Source organism: Manis pentadactyla, chromosome 10 (assembly GCF_030020395.1).
Source record: "Manis pentadactyla isolate mManPen7 chromosome 10, mManPen7.hap1, whole genome shotgun sequence".
Classification (NCBI taxonomy): domain Eukaryota; kingdom Metazoa; phylum Chordata; class Mammalia; order Pholidota; family Manidae; genus Manis; species Manis pentadactyla.
In genome coordinates, this window is record NC_080028.1 from 39,496,327 (window position 1) to 39,511,477 (window position 15,151).

General features: G+C 36.5%; 1 pseudogene; it reads left to right on the top strand.

The window, feature by feature from the left end:
• The first annotated feature begins 546 nt into the window (after positions 1–546).
• LOC118910054 (olfactory receptor 6C2-like) lies at positions 547–1,480 on the top strand (annotated as a pseudogene).
• Positions 1,481–15,151: the final 13,671 nt, after the last annotated feature.

Sequence of the window (15,151 nt, forward strand, 5' to 3'; positions counted from 1 at the left end):
GTGCAAATTAAAATAATAGTGCACATTAAAAAAATTCTCATGGAATATTCTATTTTCCTTGGACTATATTATTCAAAAAATTCCATAAAAACATTATTTTTTCCTGAAATACAGTCATGATCATTTAATAGGCTGTAAAATCAACATGATGATACATGTGTTTATTTTTAATAAGATATTTTAGAACATAAACACCAGAGAGTAGAGAACCTAAGGGTTAGTTTTTGTTTCCAATATATGTGTGTAAGTATTTGTGTAGGTGTGAGCAGGTACACTGGGCTGCAATATAAAATGTCTACCTTACCATGTGTTGTAGTAAGAAACATTTGAAAGCCAGGATTATGATCCACCTAATGATATGCTATCAACAGAGCCAAGAGCATGAATTATTTTTAAAACTCATTATCAAGAAAAACAAAATACATGTAAAATACATTGCTTGGCTTTTCTGAACAAAACCCACTGTAAGACAATTTTTCCACTCTCTACTCAGATCTTACTTCCATTGCTTTTACATGCAGACTGGGAAAAAGACAGGACCCAGGAATGAGAAACCACACAGCTCTCACCAGTTTCATCCTTCTGGGATTGACAGATGACCCTCAGCTACAGATTCTGATTTTTATATTTCTACTGGTCACCTACATGTTGAGTGTAACTGGAAACCTGAGCATCATCATCCTCACGTTAGTGGATTCTCACCTTAAAACTGCAATGTACTTTTTTCTCCAAAATTTTTCTTTATTAGAAATCTCATTCACTTCTGCATGCATTCCTAGATTCTTGTACAGTATATCAACAGGTGACAGGACTGTTACATATAATGCTTGTGTATGCCAACTATTTTTTACATATGTTTTTGGAATAACGGAATTTTCTCTCCTGGCTACCATTTCCTTTGATCGATATGTAGCCATCTGCAAACCCCTACATTACATGACTATTATGAACTACAGGGTCTGCAAAAGGCTTGTCTTCTGCTGTTGGGTGGCTACTCTGCTGATCATATTGCCACCACTAAGCTTGGGACTGGACCTCGAATTCTGTGCCTCTAATGCTATTGACCACTTTGCATGTGATGCTAAGCCAATATTGAAGATCTCATGCTCAGATACATGTACAGCAGATGGTTATTATCTGCTCTGTGATGGTTTTTATTGTGACTCTGGTGTGTGTGGTTCTGTCCTACATGTACATCATCAGAACAATTCTAAGACTCCCCTCTGCCCAGCAGAGGACAAGAGCCTTTTCGACCTGTTCTTCCCACATTATTGTGGTTTCTATCACCTATGGCAGCTGCATCTTTGTTTATATCAAACCTTCATCAAAAGATGAAATGGCCATTAATAAGGGAGTATCTATACTCACTACTTCCATATCCCCCATGTTAAACCCATTCATTTACACTCTGAGGAACAAACAAGTGAAACAAGCCTTTAATGACTTAGTCAAAAGATTTATATTGCTGTCAAAGAATTAGGGGAACATTGATGTCCAGATCCCTAAGCACTTTTTCTTCTGTTTCTATCTAATTTTGTCTTTTCCTCATCTATATTTGTCTTTCCATTCAGTACTGACACTGGTCAATTTACAACTTTCATCTCCCTATAAAAAGGCTTCTTTCAGATGATAATTGTAATGAAGGAAAATGAGAATAGGTGTTTCAGGAAATTTTAACTTGACTTCACTCCTAAGATTTCCTTACCATTGCTGAAAGGATTGGGAAATTTATGTTAAAATATTAGTACAATAGTGAACATCATCACTCAAAAGAAAGCACACACACACAGAAAAACAAAAACAAACAAAAACCTTACTCAAATGAGAAAGGACTTAATATTGAAAAGAATCAATACTTATTCTAAGTGTTTTGAGTTAAAATTTCATAAATGCAAAATATTTTTCAAGTAGGGAATATGTATAAAATTTATGATTTGAAAGAAGCATTTATTAATGGGGTATCTTTAAAATCACTTGGTTCACATATTATTTTATTGACTGGAACCTGTCCAATATAAAAGTTATTTAAAATTTGCCAAAGGGACATGATTTAAGTTACAATGAAGAGAGAAATGCACTGGCAATTCCTGTTTAAGATAAATCCTTCACTGAAGTTACATAAAACAGATTAACATTGATATTCCAATTAAAATCTTAAAACTTGAATGTAGAGCATTTAAAAAACAGACGGCAGCAAGCACAAGGAAACTAAAGTAGGGCTAGAAGAGTGATAAATAAGCAGTAAGCCAAATATACTGGGAATGAAATAAAAAAGAATAAAATGTGAATACAAATATCAATGAGACGATTTTCTATTTTAAAAGGAAAAAAGACTGTTCAAGAATCCAAATTTTGCAACTAATGATAATTCCTTTAAGAAAGACTAGCATTTCATTACTCAATGCATTATGTGCCGACTTCGGCTTCTAAAGTTGAACATAGCAAAATTTCCTTTGATTCTTGTTCTCATACTTCAGGCCACATCTCATACTGTCACTTATGCAGGCAGGAATTGTCCCCTAATTTTTCGACTTCCAATCCCAAAGGGCCCTCCAGTTAAAATGACATTCCCACAGGAATTTTTTGGTGACCTTGTCTTATGATTGCACCAACAGTACCACCAGACCTTAGTCAGTCTGACTCATTCACACTAGTGTCATCACTTACCCGGTGCTTTCATTCCTTACCAAACTGCATTTCATCTTTACTTTTCGTTCTACTCTCAGTGGCAAATGCCTTGGAGAATGTTTGCTTCATATGCCAAATTCTAGAATGCTTTATGCCTGATTACTAGACCAATATTAGTTACATAAGGGACAAGTTACCAATATGATGTTTGATTTGAAGCTTCAGAAGATGCAAATGAGAACTAACATATGAAGAGAAAAAACATCAAAGTAACAATGACTTGAACCTGTGAATAATAGATAAAGAATTGCATGACTGTAAGAAACAATCCTGTTAAAATATTTATTTTTAAATATCTAAAGAAAATAAAATGTAAGCCACAATTTGTTGAAAATGTATATTGATAAACCTGAAAATAATCCTACAACATATATGTGTATTCATAATTTACACTGAAGAAATCAAAGATTAAAAGCATGAATTATTGAAAGGGGATTAAAGATGATGGCATGAGAAGTGAGACAGAAACCTTCTCCCAAAACCACATATAATATGAAAATACTTTTAATACAACTAATCGTAAAAGAGCAACAGGAAAGAAGGCTGCACCAGACTGCATACACTTAGAGAAAAGAACAGACCTCTTGGAACAGGGCAACGTATCAAAGCTGTCATCCAGTTGGATGCAAGCCCTTCCCCAACCCCAGATCACTGGCATGAGGAAGAGAAATGGAGTGGGGAGGGGTTTCAGCCCTAAGACTGCTGAAACCCAGCCCTGGAGATCTGCTCTGATAGTACAAAGCTACATTGCACGGTGCTCTGGAGATTAGTGGGGTTGGAAAGCTGAAACAGGTGGAATACTTGGAGAGCCTGAGATTCCAGTTGCTTGTGGAAAGCAGGAATCCACATCTGGCTGCTCCTGGACAAAAGAAAGGCAGGCCATCTGAGAGACTTCCTAACAGCAGGAGGGCTGCTAAAGGAGCAAGGATTACAGAGAGCTTGCTGCTCAGGAGAAAGGACAGGTGGACATAATTGGGCACACTCTGCCCAGCAGATTGGGAAATTTCAAGAGCTATAGTTGCTCCATTCCCCTGCCTGGTTACCCAGCTCTGAGGCCGCCCAACATAATACACAGCCCACAGCACCTTCCTCCCAGCTGGCACCAGCTTGCAAACTGACTACCCCTGCTCTTGCACCAGGCCAGCCAGGGGGAGGCCCAGCCTATTGCAGCTACAAGCACAAACCATAGAGGATTCTGCCTGCATGCTTGGCCCAATGGCCCTGGCAATGGAGAGAGGCACTGCACTGAGAAGCAGGAAACAGCTCTTTCTTCCTGACAAGCACCAGTGCCACTCACTTGTGACCCCTGCCTTTGCTCCAGAGGCTGAGCAGGTTCAGAGAGTAGAGCTTCAGGCACTAGAGGGTACGACATACAAATATGAAATACCAAAGGAACCTGGTTCAAACCAAAATCCCACAAACATCAGAAAAGTGCCAAGTGAAACTGAATTTATTGATCTTCCAGAATGAGATTTCAAAATAAAAATCATAAACATGCTCATGGAGGTACAGAAAAATATTGAAGACCACAGTGAAGAATGAGATTCAATCATTAAAGAATACAGTATCTGAAATGTAACACACAATGGAGGGATTTTAAAGCAGATTAGATGAATCAGAGGAGACAGTAGGAGAATTAGAGAAGAGGAATACAAAGAAGGTGAGGCACAGAGAGAAATAAGGATATCTAGAAATAAAAGAACATTGATAGAACTATGTGACCAATCAAAACAGAATAAAACATTTGCGTTATAGGGATACCAGGAGAAGAAGAGAGAGAAAAAGGATAGAAAGTGACTTTGAGGAGATAATTGATGGAAATTTCTCCAGTCTAGGGAAGCAGTTATTCTCTCAGGCCATGGAGGTGCACAGAGCTCCCAACAAAAGGGACCCAAGGAAGACAACACCAAGACATGTTATAATTAAAATTTCAAAGATCAGGGATAAGGACAGAATATTGGAAGCAACCACAGAGAGAATAAGATAACATACAAAGGAAAACCCATCAGGCTATCACCAGACTTCTCAGCAGAAACCTTATAGGTCAGAAGGGAGTGGCATGATATATTTAATACAACGAAGCAGAAGGGCCTCAAAACAAAAACACTCTACCCAGCAAGATTATCATTTAATTTGAGGAAAGGATTAAACAATTTTCAGATAAAAAGCTGAATTTATCTCCCAAAACCATCTGTGTATTTTGGAGGGACTGCTATAGATGGATGTGTTCCTAAGGCTAAATAGCTGTCACCAGAGAAAATAAAACCACACTAAGAAACTAGAACAGTTAATTACTAAGCAGATGCAAAATCAAATCAACTATCCCCAAAGTCAATCAAGGGATACATAAAGAGTCCAGAATATAATACCTAATATATTAAGAATTGCGGAGGAAGAAAAAACAGAACCATTGTATTGTGTTTATAATAGCATATTAAATGAGTTAAATTAGACCATTAGATAATGAGGAAGTTACCCTTGAACCTTTGATAATCACAAAACTAAAGCTTGCAATGGCAATAAGTACATACCTATCGATAATCAATCTAAATGTAAATGGTCTGAATGCACCAATGAAAAGACATAGAATCACTGAATGGATAAAAAAACAAGACCCAACTTTATGCTGCCCACAACAGCTCACTTCAAACCCAAAGACATACAAGGACTAAAAGTGAAGGGATGGAGAAGGATATTTCATGCAACTAATAAGGAGAAAAAAACAGGAGTTGAAGTACTTTTATCAAACAAAATAAACTTCAAAACAAAGAAAGTAACAAGAGACAAAGAAGCACATTACATCATGATAAAGGGATCAGTCAAACACAGGGATGGAATCATTATAAATATCTATGAACCCAACACAGGCACATCTACATATGTGAAACAAATACTAACAGAATTAAAGGAGGAAGTAGAATGCAATGCATTCATTTTAGGATACTTCAACACACCATTCCCTCCAAAAGACAGATCAACCAGACAGAAAATAAGTAAGGAAGCAGAGGCACTGAACAACAGATTTAGAAGAGATGGACCTAACAGACATCTACAGAGCCCTCCATCCAAAACAGCAGGGTACATATTCTTCTCAAGTGCACATTGAATGTTTTCAAGAGTAGATCATATACTAGGCCACAAAAAGAGCCTCAGTAAATTCAAACAGATTGACATTGTACCAACCATCTTCTCAGACCACAAAGATATGAAACTAGAAATAAATTACACAAAGAAAATGAAAAAGCCCACAAACACATGGAGGTTTAACAACATGCTCCTAAATAACCAATAGATCAATGACCAAATAAAAACAGAGATCAAGCAATATATGGAGACAAATGACAACAATAATTCAACACCAAAATACCTCTGGGACATAGAAAAGGCTGTGCTAAGAGAGAAGTATATTCCAATATAGGCCTACTCAGAAAAGAACAATCCCATATGAACAGTCTAAATTCACAATTAATGAAACTAGAAAATGAACAAATGAGGCCCAAAGTCAGCAGAAGGAGGGACATAATATAGATTAAAGCAGAAAATAAATAAAATTGAGGAGAAAATACAATAGAAAGAATCAATGAAAGCAAGAGCTTGTTCTTGGAGAAAATAAACCAAATAGATGAACACATAGCCAGACTTATCAAGAAAAAAAGAGAGTCTATGCACATAAACAGATTTAGAAAGGAAAAATCACTAGGGACACCACAGAAATACAAAGAATTATTAGATAGTACTATGAAAAGTTATTTGTTAACAAACTGGATAATCTAGAAGAAATGGACAACTTCCTAGAAAAACACAACCTTTCAAGGATGACCCAGGAAAAAACAGAAAATAAGAACAGACTAATTAACAGCAATAAATTGAATTGGTAATCACAAATCTACCTAAGATCAAAATCCCTGGACCATTGAATTTTATCAAAGACTTGGTGAAAACATGCTACCCATCCTCCTTAAAGATTTCCAAAAAGCAGAAGAGGAGGGAATACTTCCAAACTCATTCTATGATGCCAGCATAAGAATAATACCAAAACCAGGCAAAGACACCAAAAAAATGAAAACTACCCATCAGTATCCCAGATGAACATAGATAAAAAATTACTTAACAAAATATTAGCACCTTGAATTTGAAAATACATCAAAAAGATCATCCATCATGATCAAGTAGGGTCTATTCCTGTGATACAAGAATGGTACAATATCTGAAAATCCATCAGCATCCACCACGTCAACACAAAGGACAAAACCACAGGATCATCTCCAGAGATGCTGAAAAAGCATTTGACAAAATTCAACACCCATCAAAGAAATATCTGTGAGTACTAAATTTTAACAAAATTAATTTTATTAACAAATTATGAAAAATGTAAAATGTAATATATTTAGATGATATGTACTATGAATATTAATATAATGGTAATAAATAATGTTAATTGGATTATATACTATAAAAACTGTAAAATTACATTAAGAATCAGGTAACAAATACAGAGAAATAAATAATAAGTGGAAATGGAAAAAGAAGTAAAAACCAGAGGAGAGGAGAAAAGAAAAAATGGTCTTTAGCCTGGATGTTCAATCTCATTGTGAAAATCCTGCCTCTAGGCATTTTTCTAATTGCTAATCATCTGTTCTAGGCAGAGCCTTCTCGGTCGAGCCCATTAAGAACATAGAGGGCCCTGCATATATTTCTCTATATTTAAGGGTGTTTGAGAGAAAGGTTCTCCAATTTTTAGCCCCAACTGAATACCAAAAATGTTTAGTGGCCTTCCACATCTCAACCAGATGAAAGCATCTGGGCAGATATCCTCACCCTATGGCTATGCTTCACTTCAGATGTCTGAGATATTTAACTTCTCTGATTCTTTGATTCTGCCATAACCTATGCTATTAATCCATCATCTTAAATCCGGACAACATATATACTTTAGTTAATATTTTATTTTTGCTTTTTTCTCCAAGTGGGTGTTCCTTAGCCTATGTACACGACTACATGAAGGGTGTAGATTTCAACTTCTGAAAATCATGTGCTCAGCGATACGAGTGAATGTAACTACTGTCACACCACTGATTTCCTACTTCTTTAACCAAAGGTGAAAAACCATTTTCTATTCAAGCCTGGTTTACCCTCTGGGCTCATAGCTTGGTCACAAACGTATATGTTATCCATGATACTAGTTTTCTAGACCATAACCTGGTTGCTCTTTGCTACTATTTAGTCACATATTATCTCAACGTGAGATCCGAACAAATGATAAACATGCTCATGATTCAGATGAGTTTAAATAGTTCTTTCATTCATGAAAAATAGAGATTGAAGAATATGGCTAAGAGGAGGGAGGTTGCTTAAACTGGTGTGACTTTCCTGCCGTGTTAGAAGCCAAGCAATTCTGCTATCATTAGGCAATGACACTGTCCCCGAGAGCTGACTCAGTGGTGAGTAGAGGTAAGAGGGCCGTGTGCTCGCCTTACACATAGCCAGTTATGAGTAGTGGTTTATTCGAATCTCATCAAGCAGATAAATTTTGTAGAAAATTATTCAGTAACCTAGGTTTTGCAAATGTTCTTGGGTGGGGATTTTTAAACATTCATCAAAGTTGACAAGACACAATAATTACCAGACATGTACTCCTTGTCTGGCTTCCATAGTTATCAATATATTAAAATTACTTTTCTCTATCACTCTCTGATATTTTATGTTTTTCCTGGCATTTCACCTTATACCATTCACCCATACATTCATTGCATTTCACCCACAAGTTTATCTGTAAATATGGCTAGCTGATAAGGAAAATTTCTTTATAGGAATAATACCATTAAGCCATTATCCCACATATCAATATTATCAATAAATCACAATAGATTTATATATTCTGTGTGTATTCATATTTTACTGGGTCACATAAAGATGTTTTGTTTATTGTTTTGTATTTCTTTTAGGTAAGGTGTTTGGATCAGAATCTAACACATTACTTTTCGTAGTTATGTTACATCATTTAAAAATTTCCTTATGATCCTTTCACTTTTTCTTGCTTTCATTAAGGGAGAAATTAGGTCATTTGTAGTGAATGACATCTTTGAATATTTAACTGATTTCTTTCTTATGGAGTCACTTATCTTGTTTCTCAATCATCCAGTTTCTTTTTACATGTTAGCTAGATTTAATTATTGACTTGATTTAGATTCATACTTTTAGCAAAATGATCAATAGGTGAGGTGGTATGTTTTCTGTTGCACCACATCGTGACCCTTACAATGTACATTTTACATACTTTAGGGAATGCTTAGATTAGTCAGTGTATTCAGGTCTTGGCAGCCTGATGTCTCTATTATGAATAGAGACATCAATAATTCACAAATGGTGTTTAGCACCCAGTAACACATTGTTGAGCTTCATTCTTCTCTTAATAGGTTTTGAAACATTGTTTTCTTTGTATTGCTGTGAATTCATGGCTTTTTTGATAACGTATTTGACTCCAAGGAAAGGTAGAAATGGCATTCCCTCCTTTAACAATGTTTTGTGATAGTAATCTGATGTCCTAGTGACTTCCACTGGTGATCAATTTCCATTTAAAGACTATATGATCACGGATTTTAAAAATATATTATCTATGTTTTATTTAATTCATTATGCTATTTGCAGACTCAAATTTTCCCATTTTATTTTATTTTATTTTTTTATGTTGTTATCATTAATGTACAATTACGTGAGCAACATTATGGTTACTAGACTCCCCCCATTATCAAGTCCCCACACCATACCCCATTACTGTAGCTGTCCATCAGTGTAGTAAGATGCTGTAGAATCACTACTTGTCTTCTCTGTGCTGTACTGCCTTCCCTGTGCCCCATAACCCCTATATTATGTTTGCTAATAATAATGCCCCTTTTACCCCCTTATCCCTACCTTCCCACCCATCCTTCCCAGTCCCTTTCCCTTTGGTAACTGTTGGTCCATTCTTGGGTTCTGTGAGTCTGCTGCTGTTATGTTCCTTCCGTTTTTCCTTTGTTCTTACACTCCACAGATGAGTGAAATCATTTGATACATGTCTTTCTCCGCCTGGCTTATTTCCCTGAGTGTAATACCCCCTAGCGCCATTCATGTTGTTGCAAATGGTAGGATTTGTTTTCTTCTTATGGTTGAATAATATTCCATTGTGTATATATACCCTATATTCTTTATCCATTCATCTACCAATGGACACTTAGGTTGCTTCCATTTCCTGGCTATTGTAAATAGTGCTGTGATATACATAGGGGTGCATATGTCTTTTTGAATCTTGACTCCTGCATTCTTAGTGTAAATTTCTTTGAATCGAATTCCTGGGTCAAATGGTATTTCTATTTTTAGTTTCTTGAGGAACCTCCATACTGCTTTCCACAATAGTTTAGCTGATTTACATTCCCACCAGCAGTGTAGGAGGGTTCCCCTTTTTCCACATACTCACCAGCATTTGTCGTTTGTCTTTTGGATGTTCGCCATCCTAACTGGTGTGAGGTGATATCTCATTATGGTTTTAATTTGCATTTCGCTGATGGTTAGTGATGTGGAGCATCTTTTCATATGCCTGCTGGCCATCTGAATTTCTTTTTTGGAGAATTGTGTGTTCAGATTCTCTGCCCATTTTTTAATTGGATTATTTTCTTTTTGTTTGTTGAGGCATGTGAGCTCTTTATATATTTTGAATGTCACCCCTTTATCAGATATGTCGCATATGAATATATTCTCCCATACTGTAGGATGACTTTTTGTTCTACTGATGGTGTCCTTTGCTGTACAGAAGCTTTTTAGTTTGATATAGTCCCACTTGTTCATTGTTGCTTTTATTTCAGTTGCCCAGGGAGATATGTTCATGAAGAAGTTGCTCATGTTTATATTCAAGAGAGCTTTGCCTATGTTTTCTTCTAAGAGTTTTATGGTTTCATGACTTGCATTCAGGTCTTTAATTCTTTCTGAGTTTACTTTTGAGCTTGGAGTTGGACAATAATCCAGTTTCATTCTCTTACATGTAGCTGTCCACTTTTGCCAACACCAGTTGTTGAAGAGGCTGTCATTTCCCCATTATATGTCCATGGCTCCTTTATTGTATATTAATTGACTATATATGTCTGGGTTTATATCAGGGCTCTCTAATCTGTTGCATTGGTCTATGGGTCTGTTCCTGTGCCAATACCATATTTTCTTGATTACGGTGGCTTTGTAGAAGTGCTTGAAGTTGGGGAGCATAATTCCCCCTGCTTTATTCTTCCTTCTCAGGATTGCTTTGGCTATTCAAGGCATTTTGTGGTTCCATATGAATTTTAGGATGATTTTCTCTAGTTTGTTGAAGAATGCTGTTGGTATTTTGATAGGAATTGCATTGAATCTTTAGATTGCTTTAGGCAGGATGGCCACGTTGACAATATTAATGCTTTCTATACATGAGCACAGGATGTGTTTCCATTTATTGGTATCTTCTTTAATTTCTCTCATGAGTGTCTTGTAGTTTTCAGAGTATAGGTCTTTCACTTCTTTAGTTAGGTTTGTTCCTAGGTATTTGATGCTTTTTGATGCAACTGTGAATGGATTTGTTTTCCTGATGTCTCTGCTATTCATTGTTAGTGTGTAGGAATGCCACAGAGTTCTGTGTATTAATTTTGTTTGCTGAATTCGGATATTAGATCTAGTAGATTTGGAGTTGATTCTTTAGGGTTTTTTATGTAAAATATCATGTCATCTGCAAACAGGGACAGTTTAGCTTCTTCCTTGCCAGTCTGGATGCATTTATTTCTTTGTGTTGTCTGATTACCATGGCTAGGCCCTCCAGTACTATGTTGAATAGAAGTGGGGAAAGTGAGCATCCTTGTCTTGTTCCTGATCTTAAAGGAAAAGCTTGCAGCTTCAAGCTGTTAAGTGTGATGTTTGCTGTGGAGTTTTCATATGTGGCCTTTATTATGTTGAGGTACTTGTCTTCTATACTCATTGTGTTGAGAGTTTTTATCATGAATAGATGTTGAATTTTGTCAAATGCTTTTTCATCATCTATGGAGATGATCATGTGGTTTTTGTTCTTTTTGTTGATGTGGTGGATGATGTTGATGAATTTTCGAATGTTGTACCATCCTTGCATCCCTGGAATAAATACTACTTGATCCTGATGCATAGTGTCTTTGATGTATTTTTGAATTCAGTGTGCTAATATTTTGTGAATAATTTTGCATCTATGTTCATGAGGGATATTGGTCTGTAATTTTCTTTTTTGTGGTCTCTTTGCCTGGTTTTGGTATTAGAGGGATGCTGGCCTCATAGAATGAATTTGGAAGCATTCCCTCTTCTACTCTTTGGAAAAATTTAAGGAGGATGGGTATTAGGTCTTCACTAAATGTTTGATAAAATTCAGCACTGAAGCCATCTGGTCCAGGTGTTTTGTTCTTATGTAGTTTTTTGATTAGCAGTTTGATTTTGTTGCTGGTAATTGGTCTGTTCAGATTTTCTGTTTCTTCCTTGGTCAGCCTTAGAAGGTTGTATTTTTCTAGAATGTTGTTCATTTCTTCTGGGTTATACAGTTTGTTAGCATATAGTTTTTCATTATATTCTCTAATATTTCTTTGTGTTTCTGCAGTGTCCATAGTGATTTTTCCTTTCTTATTTCTGACTCTGTTCATGTGTGTAGAGTCTCTTTTTTTCTTGATAACTCTGGCTAAGGGTTTATCTATTTTGTTCATTTTCTCAAAGAACCAGCTCTTTGTTTCATTGATTCTTTCTATTGTTTTATTCTTCTCAATATTATTTATTTATGCTCTGATCTTTATTATGTCCCTCCTTCTTGTGACTTTGGGCCTCATTTGATCTTTTTCTAGTTTCATTAGTTCTGAGTTCAGACTGCTTATATGGGATTGTTCTTTCCTGAGGTAGGTCTGTATTGCAATAGGCTTTCCTCTTAGCATGGCCTTGGCTGCATCCCACGGATTTTGCGGTGTTGAATTATTGCTGTCGTTTGTCTCTATATATTGCTCGATCTCTGTTTTTATTTTGTTGTTGATCCATTGGTTATTTAGGAGCATGTTGTGAAGTCTCCATGTGTTTGTGGGATTTTTCATTTTCTTTGCATAATTTATTTCTAGTTTCATGCCTTTGTGGTCTGAGAAACTGCTTGCTACAATTTCAATTTTTTTAAATTTTCTGAGGTTCTTTTTTTGGCCTAGTTTATGACCTGTTCTTGAAAATGTTCCATGTGCACTAGAGAAGAATGTGTATCATGCTGCTTTTGGGTGCAGACTTCTATATGTCTGTTAGGGCCATTTGTTCTAATGTTTTGTTCATTGCCTCTGTGCCCTTACTCATTTCTGTCTGGTTGATCTGTCCTTCAAAGTGAGTGGAGTGTTGAAGTGTCCTAGAATGAATGCATTGCATTCTATCTCCCATTTTATTTCAGTTAGCATTTCTTTCACATATGTAGGTGCCCCTGTGGTGGGAGCATATGTATTTATAATGGTTATATCTTCTTTTTGAATTTTCCCCTTTATCATTATGTAATGTCCTACTTTGTCTCTTGTGACTTTCTTTTTTTTGAAGTCTATTTTGTCTGATAAAGTACTGCAACTTCTGCTTTTTTCTCTCTATTATAGTTGCATGAAATATCTTTTTCTATCCCTTCACTTTTAGTCTGTGTATGTTTTTGAATTTAAAGTGTGTCTCTTGTACGCAGCATTTAGATGGGTCTTTTTTTTCATCCATTCAGTGACTCTATGTCTTTTGACTGGTGCACTCAGTCCATTTACATTTAAGGTGATTAGCGATAGGTATGTACTTGTTGCCATTGCAGACTTTAGATTTGTGGTTACCAAAGGTTCAAGGTTGACTTCCTTACTATCTAAGAGTCTAACTTAACTAACTTAATATGCTATTGCAAACACAATGTAAGTTTTCTTTTCTTTTTCTCCTCCTTTTCTTCCGCCTACATTCTTTATATATTAGGTGTCATATTCTGTACTCTTTGTCTTTCCCTTGATTGACTTTGGGGATAGTTAATTTTATTTTGCATTTGCTACTAATTAACTGTTCTACTTTATTTACTGTGGTTTTATTACCTCTGGTGACAGCTTTAAATCTTAGGATCACTTCCATCTATTGCAGTCCCTCCAAAATAGACTATAGAGATGGTCTGTGATACCTAAATTCCCTCCACTTTTGCTTATCTGGAAATTGTTTAATCCCTCCTTCAAGTTTAAATGATAATCTTGCTGGAAAAAATATTTTTAGTTTCAGGCCCTTCTGTTTCATTGCATTAAATACATCATGCCACTTCCTTCTGGCCTGTAAGGTTTCTGTTGATGTTAGCCTGATGCGCTTTCCTTTGTATGTGATCTTATTTCTCTCTCTGGCTGCTTTTCACATTCTGTCCTTATCCTTGATCTTTGCCATTTTAATTACTATATGTCTTGGTGTTGTCTTCTTTGATTCCCTTATGTTGGTAGATCAGTGAATCCATGGCCTGAGATACTGTCTCCTTCCACAGATTGGGGAAGTTTTCAGCAACTACCTCCTCAAAGACACTTTCTATCCCTTTATCTCTATCTTCTTCCTCTGGTACCCCTATAATGTGAATATTTTTCTGTTGGGATTGGTCACACAGTTCTCTCAATATTCTTTCACTCTTAGAGATCTTTTTTTCTCTCTGTGCCTCATCCCCTTTGTATTCCTCTTCTCTAGTTTCTATTTCATTTATATTCCCCTCCACCATATCTAATCTGCTTTTAATACCCTCCATTGTGCTCTTCAATGATTGGATCTCTGACCGGAATTCATTCCTGAGTTCTTAAATATTTCTCCGTACCTCCATTAGCATGTTGATGATTTTTATTTTGAACTCCCTTTCAGGAAGAGTCATAAGTTCCATGTCATTTAAATCTTTCTCAAGAGTTACATTAATTTTACACTGGACCAGGTTCCTTTGGCATTTCATATTTCTGTATGGAGCCTTCTAGTGTCCAGAAGCCCTACTCTCTGGAGCTGCTCAGTCCCTGAAGCAATGTTGGGGGTTGCAGTGAAGCGGTATTGGTGCCTTGGGGAGGAAAGTGCTATTTCCTGCTTTCCAACCGCTATGCCTGTCTCCAGTTCCTGATCCAGTGGGCCAAGCATACAGTTATAAGTTTTTGTCCCAGAGCAGCCAGATATGGATCCCTGCTTTCCCCAAGAGGGTGGAATCTCAGCCTATCCAGCAATTGTGTCTGTCTTAGCTTTACAACCCTGAAATCACATGAGTATCATGAAAGCACCATGAAATGTAGGTTTCTGCTCCCAGAGCAGATCTCCAGAGTTAGTTATTCAGCAGTCCCAGGTCTCCACTCCCTGCTTGCTAAGTTCATCTTCCTCCCACTCGTGAGCTGAGGCAGGGGAAGATTTGGGTCCTTCTGGGCTACAGCTTTGGTACATTACCCGGTTCCATGACGTCTGTTCTTTTCTCCAGGTGTGTGCA